Below are 20,614 nucleotides of genomic sequence, written 5' to 3'. Positions count from 1 at the left end.
TGTCGGTGGCCAGAAGAATTGCGGGACACTTTCGGCGTACAGGCACCACGTACAGAAGACTGGAGCAACAACAAAAACGCCTGAACCTGCCCTGCCATCATCTGAAGCAAGAAGTGGTAACGAGGTGGAATTCAACCCTATATATGCTTCAGAGGTTGGAGGAGCAGCAAAAGGCCATTCAAGCCTATACAATTCAGCACGATATAGGAGGTGGAATGCACCTGTCTCAAGCGCAGTGGAGAATGATTTCAACGTTGTGCAAGGTTCTGCTGCCCTTTGAACTTGCCACACGTGAAGTCAGTTCAGACACTGCCAGCCTGAGTCAGGTCATTCCCCTCATCAGGCTTTTGCAGAAGAAGCTGGAGACATTGAAGGAGGAGCTAACACGGAGCGATTCCGCTAGGCATGTGGGACTTGTGGATGGAGCCCTTAATTCGCTTAACAAGGATTCACGGGTGGTCAATCTGTTGAAATCAGATCACTACATTTTGGCCACCGTGCTCGATCCTAGATTTAAAACCTACCTTGGATCTCTCTTTCCGGCAGACACAAGTCTGCTGGGGTTCAAAGACCTGCTGGTGAGAAAATTGTCAAGTCAAGCGGAACGCGACCTGTCAACATCTCCTCCTTCACATTCTCCCGCAACTGGGGGTGCGAGGAAAAGGCTCAGAATTCCGAGCCCACCCGCTGGCGGTGATGCAGGGCAGTCTGGAGCGACTGCTGATGCTGACATCTGGTCCGGACTGAAGGACCTGACAACGATTACGGACATGTCGTCTACTGTCACTGCATATGATTCTCTCCCCATTGAAAGAATGGTGGAGGATTATATGAGTGACCGCATCCAAGTAGGCACGTCAGACAGTCCGTACTTATACTGGCAGGAAAAAGAGGCAATTTGGAGGCCCTTGCACAAACTGGCTTTATTCTACCTAAGTTGCCCTCCCACAAGTGTGTACTCCGAAAGAGTGTTTAGTGCCGCCGCTCACCTTGTCAGCAATCGGCGTACGAGGTTACTTCCAGAAAATGTGGAGAAGATGATGTTCATTAAAATTAATTATAATCAATTCCTCCGTGGAGACATTGACCAGCAGCAATTGCCTCCACAAAGTACACAGGGAGCTGAGATGGTGGATTCCAGTGGGGACGAATTGATAATCTGTGAGGAGGGGGATGTACACGGTGATATATCGGAGGATGATGATGAGGTGGACATCTTGCCTCTGTAGAGCCAGTTTGTGCAAGGAGAGATTAATTGCTTCTTTTTTGGTGGGGGTCCAAACCAACCCGTCATTTCAGTCACAGTCGTGTGGCAGACCCTGTCACTGAAATGATGGATTGGTTAAAGTGTGCATGTCCTGTTTATACAACATAAGGGTGGGTGGGAGGGCCCAAGGACAATTCCATCTTGCACCTCTTTTTTCTTTAATTTTTCTTTGCGTCATGTGCTGTTTGGGGAGTATTTTTTGGAAGGGCCATCCTGCGTGACACTGCAGTGCCACTCCTAGATGGGCCAGGTGTTTGTGTCGGCCACTTGGGTCGCTTATCTTAGTCACACAGCTACCTCATTGCGCCTCTTTTTTTCTTTGCGTCATGTGCTGTTTGGGGAGTGTTTTTTGGAAGGGCCATCCTGCGTGACACTGCAGTGCCACTCCTAGATGGGCCAGGTGTTTGTGTCGGCCACTAGGGTCGCTTATCTTACTCACACAGCTACCTCATTGCGCCTCTTTTTTTCTTTGAGTCATGTGCTGTTTGGGGAGTGTTTTTTGGAAGGGCCATCCTGCGTGACACTGCAGTGCCACTCCTAGATGGGCCAGGTGTTTGTGTCGGCCACTAGGGTCGCTTATCTTACTCACACAGCTACCTCATTGCGCCTCTTTTTTTCTTTGCGTCATGTGCTGTTTGGGGAGTGTTTTTTGGAAGGGCCATCCTGCGTGACACTGCAGTGCCTCTCCTAGATGGGCCAGGTGTTTGTGTCGGCCACTAGGGTCGCTTATCTTACTCACACAGCTACCTCATTGCGCCTCTTTTTTTCTTTGCGTCATGTGCTGTTTGGGGAGTGTTTTTTGGAAGGGCCTTCCTGCGTGACACTGCAGTGCCACTCCTAGATGGGCCAGGTGTTTGTGTCGGCCACTAGGGTCGCTTATCTTACTCACACAGCTACCTCATTGCGCCTCTTTTTTTCTTTGCGTCATGTGCTGTTTGGGGAGTGTTTTTTGGAAGGGCCATCCTGCGTGACACTGCAGTGCCACTCCTAGATGGGCCAGGTGTTTGTGTCGGCCACTAGGGTCGCTTAGCTTAGTCATCCAGCGACCTCGGTGCAAATTTTAGGACTAAAAATAATATTGTGAGGTGTGAGGTATTCAGAATAGACTGAAAATGAGTGGAAATTATGGTTTTTGAGGTTAATAATACTTTGGGATCAAAATGACCCCCAAATTCTATGATTTAAGCTGTTTTTTAGTGTTTTTTGAAAAAAACACCCGAATCCAAAACACACCCGAATCCGACAAAAAAAATTCGGTGAGGTTTTGCCAAAACGCGGTCGAACCCAAAACACGGCCGCGGAACCGAACCCAAAACCAAAACCCGAAAAATTTCAAGTGCACATCTCTAATTGTGTCACCTTCAACCACCAATATAATGGTGTGTACACACTAATAGATATATCTGCAGATCAATTGATTTGCAGATATATCTATGGACGGATCGAGCAGTGTGTTCAGCATACACACTGCCCGATCCGTCGGGGACTGACGTCATGAACTGGGCGTGCGTGTACACACGCCCGCCCAGTTCAGCTGTCAATCACCGCCGGCCACCGCAACATGTGTACACACACAGCAAAGCGCCAATATATCGATAGATATATTGGTCGTCGGCTGTGCTGCGGGGCCGACGCGATACGTCTGTGAACGACGGAGTTAACAGACGTATCGGCCGCACACACTGGCCGACGGTCCTGCGATATATCGGCCGTTCAGGAGAACGGCCGATATATCGACCAGTGTGTACGGGCCTTAAGAAAGGTCATACCTCTGAACTAAAGAACATTGTGGCAGATGTATTAACCTGGAGAAGGGATAAAGAAGTGATAAAGCAGTGATAAGTGGAAGGTGATAACGCACCAGCCAGTCATTTTGGATTTGAAAAATGACAGTTATGAGTAGTGATGAGCGGGTTCGGATCCTCGGGATCCGAACCCGCCCGAACTTCACCTTTTTTTGCACGGGTCCAAGCAACTCGGATCCTCCCGCCTTGCTCGGTTAACCCGAGCGCGCCCGAACATCATCATCCCGCGGTCGGATTCTCGTGAGATTCGTATTCTATATAAGGAGCCGCGCGTCGCCGCCATTTTTCACTCGTGCATTGGAGATGATCGTGAGAGGACGTGGCTGGCGTCCTCCCAGTTTCTATGTTCAGTGGGCTGCAAATATCTGTGCTCAGTGTGCTGCAATTATCTGTGCTCAGTGTGCTGCAAATATCTGTGCTCAGTGTGCTGCAAGTGCAAATATCTACGTTCTCTGCCTGAAAAACGCTCCATATCTGTGCTCAGTGTGCTGCAAATATCTGTGCTCAGTGTGCTAATTGCTTTATTGTGGGGACTGGGGACCAGCAGTATTATATAGTAGGAGGACAGTGCAGAATTTTGCTGACCAGTGACCACCAGTATTATACGTTCTCTGCCTGAAAAACGCTCCATATCTGTGCTGCATTGTAGTATATAGTAGGAGGACAGTGCAGAATTTTGCTGACCAGCAGTATAACTATATATATAGCAGTACGGTACAGTAGTCCACTGCTCTACCTCTGTGTCGTCAAGTATACTATCCCATCCATACCTGTGGTGCATTTCAGTTTTGCACAGTTTGCTGACCACCAGTATATAATATATAGCAGTACGGTACAGTAGGCCACTGCTCTACCTACCTCAGTGCCGTCAAGTATACTATCCATCCATACCTGTGGTGCATTTCAGTTTTGCACAGTTTGCTGACCACCAGTATATAATATATAGCAGTACGGTACAGTAGGCCACTGCTCTACCTACCTCTGTGTCGTCAAGTATACTATCCTTCCATACCTGTGGTGCATTTCAGTTTTGCACAGTTTGCAGACCACCAGTATATAATATATAGCAGTACGGTACAGTAGGCCACTGCTCTACCTACCTCTGTGTCGTCAAGTATACTATCCATCCATACCTGTGGTGCATTTCAGTTTTGCAGTTTGCTGACCACCAGTATATAATAAATAGCAGTACGGTACAGAAGGCCACTGCTCTACCTACCTCTGTGTCGTCAAGTATACTATCCATCCATACCTGTGGTGCATTTCAGTTTTGCACAGTTTGCTGACCACCAGTATATAATATATAGCAGTACGGTAAAGTAGGCTACTGCTCTACCTACCTCTGTGTCGTCAAGTATACTATCCATCCATACCTGTGGTGCATTTCAGTTTTGCACAGTTTGCTGACCACCAGTATATATAATATATAGCAGTACAGTACGGTACAGTAGGCCACTGCTCTACCTACCTCTGTGTCGTCAAGTATACTATCCATTCATACCTGTGGTGTATTTCAGTTTTGCACAGTTTGCTGACCACCAGTATATATAATATATAGCAGTACGGTAAAGTAGGCCACTGCTCTACCTACCTCTGTGTCGTCAATTATACTATCCATCCATACCTGTGGTGCATTTCAGTTTTGCACAGTTTGCTGACTACCAGTATATATAATATATAGCAGTACGGTACAGTAGGCCACTGCTCTACATACCTCAGTGTCGTCAAGTAAACTATCCATCCATACCTGTGGTGCATTTCAGTTTTGCACAGTTTGCTGACCACCAGTATATATAATATATAGAAGTACGGTACAGTAGGACACTGCTCTACCTACCGCTGTGTCGTCAAGTATACTATCCATCCATACCTGTGGTGCATTTCAGTTTCGCACAGTTTGCTGACCACCAGTATATATAATATATTGCAGTACGGTACATTAGGCCACTGCTCTACCTACCTCTGTGTCGTCAAGTATACTATCCATCCATACCTGTGGTGCATTTCAGTTTTGCACAGTTTGCTGACCACCAGTATATATAATATATAGCTGTACGGTACAGTAGGCCACTGCTCTACCTACCTCTGTGTCGTCAAGTATACTATCCATCCATACCTGTGGTGCATTTCAGTTTTGCACAGTTTGCTGACCACCAGTATATATAATATATAGCAGTACGGTACAGTAGGCCACTGCTCTATCTACCTCTGTGTCATCAAGTATACTATCCATCCATACCTGTGGTGCATTTCAGTTTTGCACAGTTTGCTGACCACCAGTATATATAATATATAGCTGTACGGTACAGTAGGCCACTGCTCTACCTACCTCTGTGTCGTCAAGTATACTATCCATCCATACCTGTGGTGCATTTCAGTTTCGCACAGTTTGCTGACCACCAGTATATATAATATATTGCAGTACGGTACAGTAGGCCACTGCTCTACCTACCTCTGTGTCATCAAGTATACTATCCATCCATACCTGTGGTGCATTTCAGTTTTGCACAGTTTGCTGACCACCAGTATATGTAATATATAGCAGTACGGTACAGTAGGACACTGCTCTACCTACCTCTGTGTCGTCAAGTATACTATCCATCCATACCTGTGGTGCATTTCAGTTTTGCACAGTTTGCTGACCACCAGTATATATAATATATAGCAGTACGGTACAGTAGGCCACTGCTCTACCTACCTCTGTGTCGTCAAGTATACTATCCATCCATACCTGTGGTGCATTTCAGTTTTGCACAGTTTGCTGACCACCAGTATATAATATATAGCAGTACGGTACAGTAGGCCACTGCTCTACCTACCTCTGTGTCATCAAGTATACTATCCATCCTTAACTGTGGTTCATTTAAGTTTTTGTGCGTAGTATATATAGTAGTAGGCCATTGCTAGTAATAAATATATTACTGGCATATAATTCCACACATTAAAAAATGGAGAACAAAAATGTGAAGGGTAAAATAGGGAAAGATCAAGATACACTTCCACCTCATGCTGAAGCTGCTGCCACTAGTCATGGCCGAGACGATGAAATGCCATCAACGTCGTCTGCCAAGGCCGATGCCCAATGTCATAGTAGAGAGCATGTAAAATCCAAAAAACAAAAGTTCAGTAAAATGACCCAAAAATCTAAATTAAAATCGTCTGAGGAGAAGCGTAAACTTGCCAATATGCCATTTACGACACGGAGTGTCAAGGAACGGCTGAGGCCCTCTCCTATGTTCCTCATGACTAGTGGGTCAGCTTCACATGAGGATGGAAGCACTCATCCTCCTGCTAGAAAACTTAAAAGACTTAAGATGGCAAAAGCACAGCAAAGAACTGTGCGTTCTTCTAAATCACAAATCCCCAAGGAGAGTCCAATTGTGTCGGTTGCGATGCCTGACCTTCCCAACACTGGACGGGAAGAGGTGGCGCCTTCCACCATTTGCACGCCCCCTGCAAGTGCTGGAATTAGCACCCGCAGTCCAGTTCCTGATAGTCAAATTGAAGATGTCACTGTTGAAGTACACCAGGATGAGGATATGGGTGTTGCTGGCGCTGGGGAGGAAATTGACAAGGAGGATTCTGATGGTGAGGTGGTTTGTTTAAGTCAGGCACCCGGGGAGACACCTGTTGTCCGTGGGACGAATATGGCCATTGACATGCCTGGTCAAAATGCAAAAAAAATCACCTCTTCGGTGTGGAATTATTTCCACAGAAATGCGGACAACTGGTGTCAAGCCGTGTGTTGCCTTTGTCAAGCTGTAATAAGTAGGGGTAAGGACATTAACCATCTAGGAACATCCTCCCTTATACGTCACTTGGAGCGCATTCATCAGAAGTCATTGACAAGTTCAAAAACTTTGGGTGACAGCGGAAGCAGTCCACTGCCAACTAAATCCCTTCCTCTTGTAACCAAGCTCCTGCAAACCACACCACCAACTCCCTCAGTGTCAGTTTCCTCCTTAGACAGGAAAGCCAATAGTCCTGCAGGCCATGTCACTGTCAAGTCTGATGAGTCCTCTCCTGCCTGGGATTCCTCCGATGCATCCTTGAGTGTAACGCCTAATGCTGCTGGCGCTGCTGTTGTTGCTGCTGGGAGTCGATCGTCATCCCAGAAGGGAAGTCGGAAGACTTCTTGTACTACTTCCAGTAAGCAATTGACTGTCCAACAGTCCTTGTCCTTGTGACAGCCCACTGGGTAGATGTATTGCCTCCCGCAGCAAGAACAGCAGCGGCGGCACCAGTAGCAGCATCTCGCAAATGCCAACTCTTTCCTAGGCAGGCTACGCTTTGTATCACCGCTTTCCATAAAAGGCACACAGCTGACAACCTCTTACGGAAATTGAGGAACATCATCGCAGAATGGCTTACCCCAATTGGACTCTCCTGGGGATTTGTGACATCGGACAACGCCACCAATATTGTGCGTGCATTACATCTGGGCAAATTCCAGCACCTCCCATGTTTTGCACATACATTGAATTTGGTGGTGCAGAATTATTTAAAAAACGACAGGGGTGTGCAAGAGATGCTGTCGGTGGCCCGAAGAATTGCGGGCCACTTTCGGCATTCAGCCACCGCGTGCCGAAGACTGGAGCACCAGCAAACAGTACTGAACCTGCCCTGCCATCATCTGAAGCAAGAGGTGGTAATGAGGTGGAATTCAACCCTCTATATCCTTCAGAGGATGGAGCAGCAAAAGACCATTCAAGCCTATACAGCTACCTACGATATAGGCAAAGGAGGGGGAATGCACCTGACTCAAGCAAAGTGGAGAATGATTTCAACGTTGTGCAAGGTTCTGCAACCCTTTGAACTTGTCACACGCGAAGTCAGTTCAGACACTGCCAGCCTGAGTCAGGTCATTCCCCTCATCAGGCTTTTGCAGAAGAAGCTGGAGAGATTGAAGGAGGAGCTAAAACAGAGCGATTCCGCTAGGCATGTGGGACTTGTGGATGGAGCCCTTAATTCGCTTAAGCAGGATTCACGGGTGGTCAATCTGTTGAAATCGGAGCACTACATTTTGGCCACCGTGCTCGATCCTAGATTTAAAACCTACGTTGTATCTCTCTTTCCGGCAGACACAAGTCTGCAGAGGTTCAAAGACCTGCTGGTGAGAAAATTGTCAAATCAAGCGGAACGTGACCCGTCAACAGCTCCTCTTTCACATTCTCCCGCAACTGGGGCTGCGAGGAAAAGGCTAAGAATTCCGAGCCCACCCGCTGGCGGTGATGCAGGGCAGTCTGGAGTGAGTGCTGACATCTGGTCCGGACTGAAGGACCTGCCAACGATTACTGACATGTCGTCTACTGTCACTGCATATGATTCTGTCACCATTGAAAGAATGGTGGAGGATTATATGAGTGACCGCATCCAAGTAGGCACGTCAGACAGTCCGTACGTATACTGGCAGGAAAAAGCGGCAATTTGGAGGCCCTTGCACAAACTGGCTTTATTTTACCTAAGTTGCCCCCCCTCCAGTGTGTACTCCGAAAGAGTGTTTAGTGCAGCCGCTCACCTTGTCAGCAATCGGCATACGAGGTTACTTCCAGAAAATGTGGAGAAGATGATGTTCATCAAAATGAATTATAATCAATTCCTCCGTGGAGACATTCACCAGCAATTGCCTCCAGAAAGTACACAGGGACCTGAGATGGTGGATTCCAGTGGGGACGAATTAATAATCTGTGAGGAGGGGGATGTACACAGTGAAAGGGGTGAGGAATCGGACGATGAGGAGGAGGTGGACATCTTGCCTCTGTAGAGCCAGTTTGAGCAAGGAGAGATTGATTGCTTCTTTTTTGGTGGGGGCCCAAACCAACCAGTCATTTCAGTCACAGTTGTGTGGCAGACCCTGTCGCTGAAATGATGGGTTTGTTAAAGTGTGCATGTCCTGTTTATACAACATAAGGGTGGGTGGGAGGGCCCAAGGACAATTCCATCTTGCACCTCTTTTTTCTTTCATTTTTCTTTGCATCATGTGCTGTTTGGGGACTATTTTTTGAAGTGCCATCCTGTCTGACACTGCAGTGCCACTCCTAGATGAGCCAGGTGTTTGTGTCGGCCACTTGGGTCGCTTAGCTTAGTCACACAGCTACCTCATTGCGCCTCTTTTTTTCTTTGCATCATGTGCTGTTTGGGGACTATTTTTTTAATCTGCCATCCTGTCTGACACTGCAGTGCCACTCCTAGATGGGCCAGGTGTTTGTGTCGGCCACTTGGGTCGCTTAGCTTAGTCACACAGCTACCTCATTGCGCCTCTTTTTTTCTTTGCATCATGTGCTGTTTGGGGACTATTTTTTTAATCTGCCATCCTGTCTGACACTGCAGTGCCACTCCTAGATGGGCCAGGTGTTTGTGTCGGCCACTTGGGTCGCTTAGCTTAGTCATCCAGCGACCTTGGTGCAAATTTTAGGACTAAAAATAATATTGTGAGGTGTTCAGAATAGACTGGAAATGAGTGGAAATTATGGTTATTAAGGTTAATAATACTATGGGATCAAAATGACCCCCAAATTCTATGATTTAAGCTGTTTTTGAGGGTTTTTTGTAAAAAAACACCCGAATCCAAAACACACCAGAATCCGACAAAAAAATTTCAGGGAGGTTTTGCCAAAACGCGTCCGAATCCAAAACACGGCCGCGGAACCGAATCCAAAACAAAAACACAAAACCCGAAAAATTTCCGGTGCACATCACTAGTTATGAGTTGACTGGCTGGTGTGTTATCACTTTGCACTTATCACTGATTTATCACTTCTTTATTCCTTCTCCAGGCTTAATACATCTGCCCCACTGTGCTCTAAAATGCATTTTTTTTTTTTCGTTTTCATAAGTGGAATCAAGCTAATAAACGTTTCAGTGATAACTGATGTTAAATGGCTCAATACAATTATTTGTCAGAGTCAGAGGAATAAACCCACCCATCTATTTTATCCGCTAGAGCAGGGTGTGTATTATATCTGGCACCTGATAGGGACAGTATAGTCACAGCTTATGTCAAATTAACTGCCACACTGAGTACAAGACATAGTGAAAGAACTAAGAGTTAATATCCTATCCATTCGCTTAGACCATAATCTTCCCTGTTGCAGCACTATAGAAGCCTATGGTAGGGTTGTGTACAGTGGCATATTTATAATGGGTGCAGAGTGTAGAGATGAGCGCCTGAAATTTTTCGGGTTTTGTGTTTTGGTTTTGGGTTCGGTTCCGCGGCCGTGTTTTGGGTTCGAACGCGTTTTGGCAAAACCTCACCGAATTATTTTTGTCGGATTCGGGTGTGTTTTGGATTCGGGTGTTTTTTTCCAAAAACACTAAAAAACAGCTTAAATCATAGAATTTGGGGGTCATTTTGATCCCAAAGTATTATTAACCTCAAAAACCATAATTTACACTCATTTTCAGTCTATTCTGAATACCTCACACCTCACAATATTATTTTTAGTCCTAAAATTTGCACCGAGGTCGCTGTGTGAGTAAGATAAGCGACCCTAGTGGCCGACACAAACACCGGGCCCATCTAGGAGTGGCACTGCAGTGTCACGCAGGATGTCCCTTCCAAAAAACCCTCCCCAAACAGCACATGACGCAAAGAAAAAAAGAGGCGCAATGAGGTAGCTGTGTGAGTAAGATTAGCGACCCTAGTGGCCGACACAAACACCGGGCCCATCTAGGAGTGGCACTGCAGTGTCACGCAGGATGGCCCTTCCAAAAAACCCTCCCCAAACAGCACATGACGCAAAGAAAAAAAGAGGCGCAATGAGGTAGCTGTGTGAGTAAGATTAGCGACCCTAGTGGCCGACACAAACACCGGGCCCATCTAGGAGTGGCACTGCAGTGTCACGCAGGATGGCCCTTCCAAAAAACCCTCCCCAAACAGCACATGACGCAAAGAAAAAAAGAGGCGCAATGAGGTAGCTGACTGTGTGAGTAAGATTAGCGACCCTAGTGGCCGACACAAACACCGGGCCCATCTAGGAGTGGCACTGCAGTGTCACGCAGGATGTCCCTTCCAAAAAACCCTCCCCAAACAGCACATGACGCAAAGAAAAAAAGAGGCGCAATGAGGTAGCTGTGTGAGTAAGATTAGCGACCCTAGTGGCCGACACAAACACCGGGCCCATCTAGGAGTGGCACTGCAGTGTCACGCAGGATGTCCCTTCCAAAAAACCCTCCCCAATCAGCACATGACGCAAAGAAAAAGAAAAGAAAAAAGAGGTGCAAGATGGAATTATCCTTGGGCCCTCCCACCCACCCTTATGTTGTATAAACAAAACAGGACATGCACACTTTAACCAACCCATCATTTCAGTGACAGGGTCTGCCACACGACTGTGACTGATATGACGGGTTGGTTTGGACCCCCCCCAAAAAAGAAGCAATTAATCTCTCCTTGCACAAACTGGCTCTACAGAGGCAAGATGTCCACCTCATCTTCACCCTCCGATATATCACCGTGTACATCCCCCTCCTCACAGATTATCAATTCGTCCCCACTGGAATCCACCATCTCAGCTCCCTGTGTACTTTGTGGAGGCAATTGCTGCTGGTCAATGTCTCCGCGGAGGAATTGATTATAATTCATTTTAATGAACATCATCTTCTCCACATTTTCTGGATGTAACCTCGTACGCCGATTGCTGACAAGGTGAGCGGCGGCACTAAACACTCTTTCGGAGTACACACTTGTGGGAGGGCAACTTAGGTAGAATAAAGCCAGTTTGTGCAAGGGCCTCCAAATTGCCTCTTTTTCCTGCCAGTATAAGTACGGACTGTGTGACGTGCCTACTTGGATGCGGTCACTCATATAATCCTCCACCATTCTATCAATGTTGAGAGAATCATATGCAGTGACAGTAGACGACATGTCCGTAATCGTTGGCAGGTCCTTCAGTCCGGACCAGATGTCAGCATCAGCAGTCGCTCCAGACTGCCCTACATCACCGCCAGCGGGTGGGCTCGGAATTCTGAGCCTTTTCCTCGCACCCCCAGTTGCGGGAGAATGTGAAGGAGGAGATGTTGACAGGTCGCGTTCCGCTTGACTTGACAATTTTGTCACCAGCAGGTCTTTCAACCCCAGCAGACCTGTGTCTGCCGGAAAGAGAGATCCAAGGTAGGCTTTAAATCTAGGATCGAGCACGGTGGCCAAAATGTAGTGCTCTGATTTCAACAGATTGACCACCCGTGAATCCTTGTTAAGCGAATTAAGGGCTGCATCCACAAGTCCCACATGCCTAGCGGAATCGCTCCGTGTTAGCTCCTTCTTCAATGCCTCCAGCTTCTTCTGCAAAAGCCTGATGAGGGGAATGACCTGACTCAGGCTGGCAGTGTCTGAACTGACTTCACGTGTGGCAAGTTCAAAGGGCATCAGAACCTTGCACAACGTTGAAATCATTCTCCACTGCACTTGAGACAGGTGCATTCCATCTCCTATATCGTGCTCAATTGTATAGGCTTGAATGGCCTTTTGCTGCTCCTCCAACCTCTGAAGCATATAGAGGGTTGAATTCCACCTCGTTACCACTTCTTGCTTCAGATGATGGCAGGGCAGGTTCAGTAGTTTTTGGTGGTGCTCCAGTCTTCTGTACGTGGTGCCTGTACGCCGAAAGTGTCCCGCAATTTTTCTGGCCACCGACAGCATCTCTTGCACGCCCCTGTCGTTTTTTAAAAAATTCTGCACCACCAAATTCAAGGTATGTGCAAAACATGGGACGTGCTGGAATTTGCCCATATTTAATGCACACACAATATTGCTGGCGTTGTCCGATGCCACAAATCCACAGGAGAGTCCAATTGGGGTAAGCCATTCCGCGATGATCTTCCTCAGTTGCCGTAAGAGGTTTTCAGCTGTGTGCGTATTCTGGAAAGCGGTGATACAAAGCGTAGCCTGCCTAGGAAAGAGTTGGCGTTTGCGAGATGCTGCTACTGGTGCCGCCGCTGCTGTTCTTGCGGCGGGAGTCCATACATCTACCCAGTGGGCTGTCACAGTCATATAGTCCTGACCCTGCCCTGCTCCACTTGTCCACATGTCCGTGGTTAAGTGGACATTGGGTACAACTGCATTTTTTAGGACACTGGTGAGTCTTTTTCTGACGTCCGTGTACATTCTCGGTATCGCCTGCCTAGAGAAGTGGAACCTAGATGGTATTTGGTAACGGGGGCACACTGCCTCAATAAATTGTCTAGTTCCCTGTGAACTAACGGCGGATACCGGACGCACGTCTAACACCAACATAGTTGTCAAGGACTCAGTTATCCGCTTTGCAGTAGGATGACTGCTGTGATATTTCATCTTCCTCGCAAAGGACTGTTGAACAGTCAATTGCTTACTGGAAGTAGTACAAGTGGGCTTACGACTTCCCCTCTGGGATGACCATCGACTCCCAGCGGCAACAACAGCAGCGCCAGCAGCAGTAGGCGTTACACGCAAGGATGCATCGGAGGAATCCCAGGCAGGAGAGGACTCGTCAGACTTGCCAGTGACATGGCCTGCAGGACTATTGGCATTCCTGGGGAAGGAGGAAATTGACACTGAGGGAGTTGGTGGGGTGGTTTGCGTGAGCTTGGTTACAAGAGGAAGGGATTTACTGGTCAGTGGACTGCTTCCGCTGTCACCCAAAGTTTTTGAACTTGTCACTGACTTATTATGAATGCGCTGCAGGTGACGTATAAGGGAGGATGTTCCGAGGTGGTTAACGTCCTTACCCCTACTTATTACAGCTTGACAAAGGGAACACACGGCTTGACACCTGTTGTCCGCATTTCTGGTGAAATACCTCCACACCGAAGAGCTGATTTTTTTGGTATTTTCACCTGGCATGTCAACGGCCATATTCCTCCCACGGACAACAGGTGTCTCCCCGGGTGCCTGACTTAAACAAACCACCTCACCATCAGAATCCTTCTGGTCAATTTCCTCCCCAGCGCCAGCAACACCCATATCCTCCTCATCCTGGTGTACTTCAACACTGACATCTTCAATCTGACTATCAGGAACTGGACTGCGGGTGCTCCTTCCAGCACTTGCAGGGGGCATGCAAATAGTGGAAGGCGCATGCTCTTCACGTCCAGTGTTGGGAAGGTCAGGCATCGCAACCGACACAATTGGACTCTCCTTGTGGATTTGGGATTTCAAAGAACGCACAGTTCTTTGCGGTGCTTTTGCCAGCTTGAGTCTTTTCAGTTTTCTAGCGAGAGGCTGAGTGCTTCCATCCTCATGTGAAGCTGAACCACTAGCCATGAACATAGGCCAGGGCCTCAGCCGTTCCTTGCCACTCCGTGTGGTAAATGGCATATTGGCAAGTTTACGCTTCTCCTCCGACAATTTTATTTTAGGTTTTGGAGTCCTTTTTTTTCTGATATTTGGTGTTTTGGATTTGACATGCTCTGTACTATGACATTGGGCATCGGCCTTGGCAGACGACGTTGCTGGCATTTCATCGTCTCGGCCATGACTAGTGGCAGCAGCTTCAGCACGAGGTGGAAGTGGATCTTGATCTTTCCCTAATTTTGGAACCTCAACTTTTTTGTTCTCCATATTTTATAGGCAGAACTAAAAGGCACCTCAGGTAAACAATGGAGATGGATGGATTGGATACTAGTATACAATTATGGACGGACTGCCACGGTTAGGTGGTATAAAAAAACCACGGTTAGGTGGTATATATTGTAATACAATTATGGATGGACGGACTGCCTGCCGAGTGCCGACACAGAGGTAGCCACAGCCGTGAACTACCGCACTGTACACTGGTTGATAAAGAGATAGTAGTATACTCGTAACAACTAGTATGACTGACTATGACGGTATAAAGAATGAAAAAAAAACCACGGTTAGGTGGTATATATTGTAATACAATTATGGATGGACGGACTGCCTGCCGAGTTCCGACACAGAGGTAGCCACAGCCGTGAACTACCGCACTGTACACTGGTTGATAAAGAGATAGTAGTATACTCGTAACAACTAGTATGACTGACTATGACGGTATAAAGAATGAAAAAAAAACCACGGTTAGGTGGTATATATTGTAATACAATTATGGATGGACGGACTGCCTGCCGAGTTCCGACACAGAGGTAGCCACAGCCGTGAACTACCGCACTGTACACTGGTTGATAAAGAGATAGTAGTATACTCGTAACAACTAGTATGACTGACTATGACGGTATAAAGAATGAAAAAAAAACCACGGTTAGGTGGTATATATTGTAATACAATTATGGATGGACGGACTGCCTGCCGAGTTCCGACACAGAGGTAGCCACAGCCGTGAACTACCGCACTGTACACTGGTTGATAAAGAGATAGTAGTATACTCGTAACAACTAGTATGACTGACTATGACGGTATAAAGAATGAAAAAAAAACCACGGTTAGGTGGTATATATTATAATACAATTATGGATGGACGGACTGCCTGCCGACTGCCGACACAGAGGTAGCCACAGCCGTGAACTACCGCACTGTACACTGGTTGATAAAGAGATAGTAGTATACTCGTAACAACTAGTATGACACTATGACGGTATAAAGAATGAAAAAAAAACCACGGTTAGGTGGTATATATTATAATACAATTATGGATGGACGGACTGCCTGCCGACTGCCGACACAGAGGTAGCCACAGCCGTGAACTACCGCACTGTACACTGGTTGATAAAGAGATAGTAGTATACTCGTAACAACTAGTATGACACTATGACGGTATAAAGAATGAAAAAAAAACCACGGTTAGGTGGTATATATTATAATACAATTATGGATGGACGGACTGCCTGCCGAGTGCCGACACAGAGGTAGCCACAGCCGTGAACTACCGCACTGTACACTGGTTGATAAAGAGATAGTAGTATACTCGTAACAACTAGTATGACTGACTATGACGGTATAAAGAATGAAAAAAAAACCACGGTTAGGTGGTATATATTATAATACAATTATGGATGGACGGACTGCCTGCCGACTGCCGACACAGAGGTAGCCACAGCCGTGAACTACCGCACTGTACACTGGTTGATAAAGAGATAGTAGTATACTCGTAACAACTAGTATGACACTATGACGGTATAAAGAATGAAAAAAAAACCACGGTTAGGTGGTATATATTATAATACAATTATGGATGGACGGACTGCCTGCCGACTGCCGACACAGAGGTAGCCACAGCCGTGAACTACCGCACTGTACACTGGTTGATAAAGAGATAGTAGTATACTCGTAACAACTAGTATGACACTATGACGGTATAAAGAATGAAAAAAAAACCACGGTTAGGTGGTATATATTATAATAATACAATTATGGATGGACGGACTGCCTGCCGACTGCCGACACAGAGGTAGCCACAGCCGTGAACTACCGCACTGTACACTGGTTGATAAAGAGATAGTAGTATACTCGTAACAACTAGTATGACTATGACGACGGTATAAAGAAAGAAAAAAAAAATACCACGGTTAGGTGGTATATAATTATACAATTATGGATGGACGGACTGCCTGCCGAGTGCCGACTGCCGACACAGAGGTAGCCACAGCCGTGAACTACCGCACTGTACTGTGTCTGCTGCTAATATAGACTGGTTGATAAAGAGATAGTATACAACAATATACTACTATACTGGTGGTCAGGCACTGGTCACCACTAGTCACACTGGCAGTGGCACTCCTGCAGCAAAAGTGTGCACTGTTTAATTTTAAATTAATATAATATTATGTACTCCTGGCTCCTGCTATAACAACCTGCAGTGCTCCCCAGTCTCCCCCACAATTATTATAAGCTTTTATACATTGATGTGCAGCACACTGGGCTGAGCTGAGTGCACACAGACTGAGTCACACTGTGTGACTGCTGTGTATCGTTTTTTTCAGGCAGAGAACGGATATAGCAGAGAACGGATATATTAAATAAAAGTTAACTTAACAACAACTGCACTGGTCACTGTGGTAAACTCTGTCTGCACAATCTCTCTCTCTCTCTCTCTCTTCTAATCTATTCTAATGGAGAGGACGCCAGCCACGTCCTCTCCCTATCAATCTCAATGCACGTGTGAAAATGGCGGCGACGCGCGGCTCCTTATATAGAATCCGAGTCTCGCGAGAATCCGACAGCGTCATGATGACGTTCGGGGCGCGCTCGGGTTAACCGAGCAAGGCGGGAAGATCCGAGTCGCTCGGACCCGTGAAAAAAAAAGTGAAGTTCGTGCGGGTTCGGATTCAAAGAAACCGAACCCGCTCATCTCTAGCAGAGTGTGCAGTGCACACAGTCCCCCAGGGTTCAGGGGGGCCCACACTGTACACCCTGCACCCATTTTTTAAATACTCACCTCTCTGGAGTCCTCCGCCAGCGGTAGCATCTCTCCTCAAATCTCTGGTAAATGGCTTGGGCAGAGGCAGAACTCTGGGAGGCAACGGAGTCATCTGCCGTCGGGCTCCTGCTCTGAAGGGGGGCACCTCTCCTCCCATTCTGTGACACCATTGAATTAAGTTAATTGATAGCTGTCGCTGTCTTTTCAGTGGCCGACTTCCTCACTGGTCCCTGCACCTTACAAATCACACCCTCTTTATTATACTGAATACACACATTTTACAAGTGTCACACTCAGGGTTAGAAACTAGAGATGAGCGCCGGAAATTTTTCGGGTTTTGTGTTTTGGTTTTGTGTTCGGTTCCGCGGCCGTGTTTTGGGTTCGAACGCGTTTTGGCAAAACCTCACCGAATTTTTTTTGTCGGTTTCGGGTGTGTTTTGGATTCGGGTGTTTTTTTTTAAAAAACACTAAAAAACAGCTTAAATCATAGAATTTGGGGGTCATTTTGATCCCAAAGTATTATTAACCTCAAAAACCATAATTTACACTCATTTTCAGTCTATTCTGAATACCTCACACCTCACAATATTATTTTTAGTCCTAAAATTTGCACCTAGGTCGCTGGATGACTAAGCTGGGCGACCCTAGTGGCCGACACAAACACCGGGCCCATCTAGGAGTGGCACTGCAGTGTCACGCAGGATGTCCCTTCCAAAAAACCCTCCCCAAACAGCACATGACGCAAAGAAAAAAAGAGGCGCAATGAGGTAGCTGACTGTGTGAGTAAGATAAGCGACCCTAGTGTCCGACACAAACACCGGGCCCATCTAGGAGTGGCACTGCAGTGTCACGCAGGATGTCCCTTCCAAAAAACCCTCCCCAAACAGCACATGACGCAAAGAAAAAAAGAGGCGCAATGAGGTAGCTGACTGTGTGAGTAAGATAAGCGACCCTAGTGGCCGACACAAACACCGGGCCCATCTAGGAGTGGCACTGCAGTGTCACGCAGGATGTCCCTTCCAAAAAACCCTCCCCAAACAGCACATGACGCAAAGAAAAAAAGAGGCGCAATGAGGTAGCTGACTGTGTGAGTAAGATAAGCGACCCTAGTGGCCGACACAAACACCGGGCCCATCTAGGAGTGGCACTGCAGTGTCACGCAGGATGTCCCTTCCAAAAAACCCTCCCCAAACAGCACATGACGCAAAGAAAAAAAGAGGCGCAATGAGGTAGCTGACTGTGTGAGTAAGATAAGCGACCCTAGTGGCCGACACAAACACCGGGCCCATCTAGGAGTGGCACTGCAGTGTCACGCAGGATGTCCCTTCCAAAAAACCCTCCCCAAACAGCACATGACGCAAAGAAAAAAAGAGGCGCAATGAGGTAGCTGACTGTGTGAGTAAGATAAGCGACCCTAGTGGCCGACACAAACACCGGGCCCATCTAGGAGTGGCACTGCAGTGTCACGCAGGATGTCCCTTCCAAAAAACCCTCCCCAAACAGCACATGACGCAAAGAAAAAAAGAGGCGCAATGAGGTAGCTGACTGTGTGAGTAAGATAAGCGACCCTAGTGGCCGACACAAACACCGGGCCCATCTAGGAGTGGCACTGCAGTGTCACGCAGGATGTCCCTTCCAAAAAACCCTCCCCAAACAGCACATGACGCAAAGAAAAAAAGAGGCGCAATGAGGTAGCTGTGTGAGTAAGATAAGCGACCCTAGTGGCCGACACAAACACCGGGCCCATCTAGGAGTGGCACTGCAGTGTCACGCAGGATGTCCCTTCCAAAAAACCCTCCCCAAACAGCACATGACGCAAAGAAAACACACTGGCCGACGGTCCTGCGATATATCGGCCGTTCAGGAGAACGGCCGATATATCGACCAGTGTGTACGGGCCTTAAGAAAGGTCATACCTCTGAACTAAAGAACATTGTGGCAGATGTATTAACCTGGAGAAGGGATAAAGAAGTGATAAAGCAGTGATAAGTGGAAGGTGATAACGCACCAGCCAGTCATTTTGGATTTGAAAAATGACAGTTATGAGTAGTGATGAGCGGGTTCGGATCCTCGGGATCCGAACCCGCCCGAACTTCACCTTTTTTTGCACGGGTCCAAGCAACTCGGATCCTCCCGCCTTGCTCGGTTAACCCGAGCGCGCCCGAACATCATCATCCCGCGGTCGGATTCTCGTGAGATTCGTATTCTATATAAGGAGCCGCGCGTCGCCGCCATTTTTCACTCGTGCATTGGAGATGATCGTGAGAGGACGTGGCTGGCGTCCTCCCAGTTTCTATGTTCAGTGGGCTGCAAATATCTGTGCTCAGTGTGCTGCAATTATCTGTGCTCAGTGTGCTGCAAATATCTGTGCTCAGTGTGCTGCAAGTGCAAATATCTACGTTCTCTGCCTGAAAAACGCTCCATATCTGTGCTCAGTGTGCTGCAAATATCTGTGCTCAGTGTGCTAATTGCTTTATTGTGGGGACTGGGGACCAGCAGTATTATATAGTAGGAGGACAGTGCAGAATTTTGCTGACCAGTGACCACCAGTATTATACGTTCTCTGCCTGAAAAACGCTCCATATCTGTGCTGCATTGTAGTATATAGTAGGAGGACAGTGCAGAATTTTGCTGACCAGCAGTATAACTATATATATAGCAGTACGGTACAGTAGTCCACTGCTCTACCACTGTGTCGTCAAGTATACTATCCCATCCATACCTGTGGTGCATTTCAGTTTTGCACAGTTTGCTGACCACCAGTATATAATATATAGCAGTACGGTACAGTAGGCCACTGCTCTACCTACCTCTGTGCCGTCAAGTATACTATCCATCCATACCTGTGGTGCATTTCAGTTTTGCACAGTTTGCTGACCACCAGTATATAATATATAGCAGTACGGTACAGTAGGCCACTGCTCTACCTACCTCTGTGTCGTCAAGTATACTATCCTTCCATACCTGTGGTGCATTTCAGTTTTGCACAGTTTGCAGACCACCAGTATATAATATATAGCAGTACGGTACAGTAGGCCACTGCTCTACCTACCTCTGTGTCGTCAAGTATACTATCCATCCATACCTGTGGTGCATTTCAGTTTTGCAGTTTGCTGACCACCAGTATATAATAAATAGCAGTACGGTACAGAAGGCCACTGCTCTACCTACCTCTGTGTCGTCAAGTATACAATCCATCCATACCTGTGGTGCATTTCAGTTTTGCACAGTTT

Source organism: Pseudophryne corroboree, chromosome 10, assembly GCF_028390025.1.
Source record: "Pseudophryne corroboree isolate aPseCor3 chromosome 10, aPseCor3.hap2, whole genome shotgun sequence".
Taxonomy (NCBI): domain Eukaryota; kingdom Metazoa; phylum Chordata; class Amphibia; order Anura; family Myobatrachidae; genus Pseudophryne; species Pseudophryne corroboree.
Note: the sequence above shows the minus strand (reverse complement) of the source record.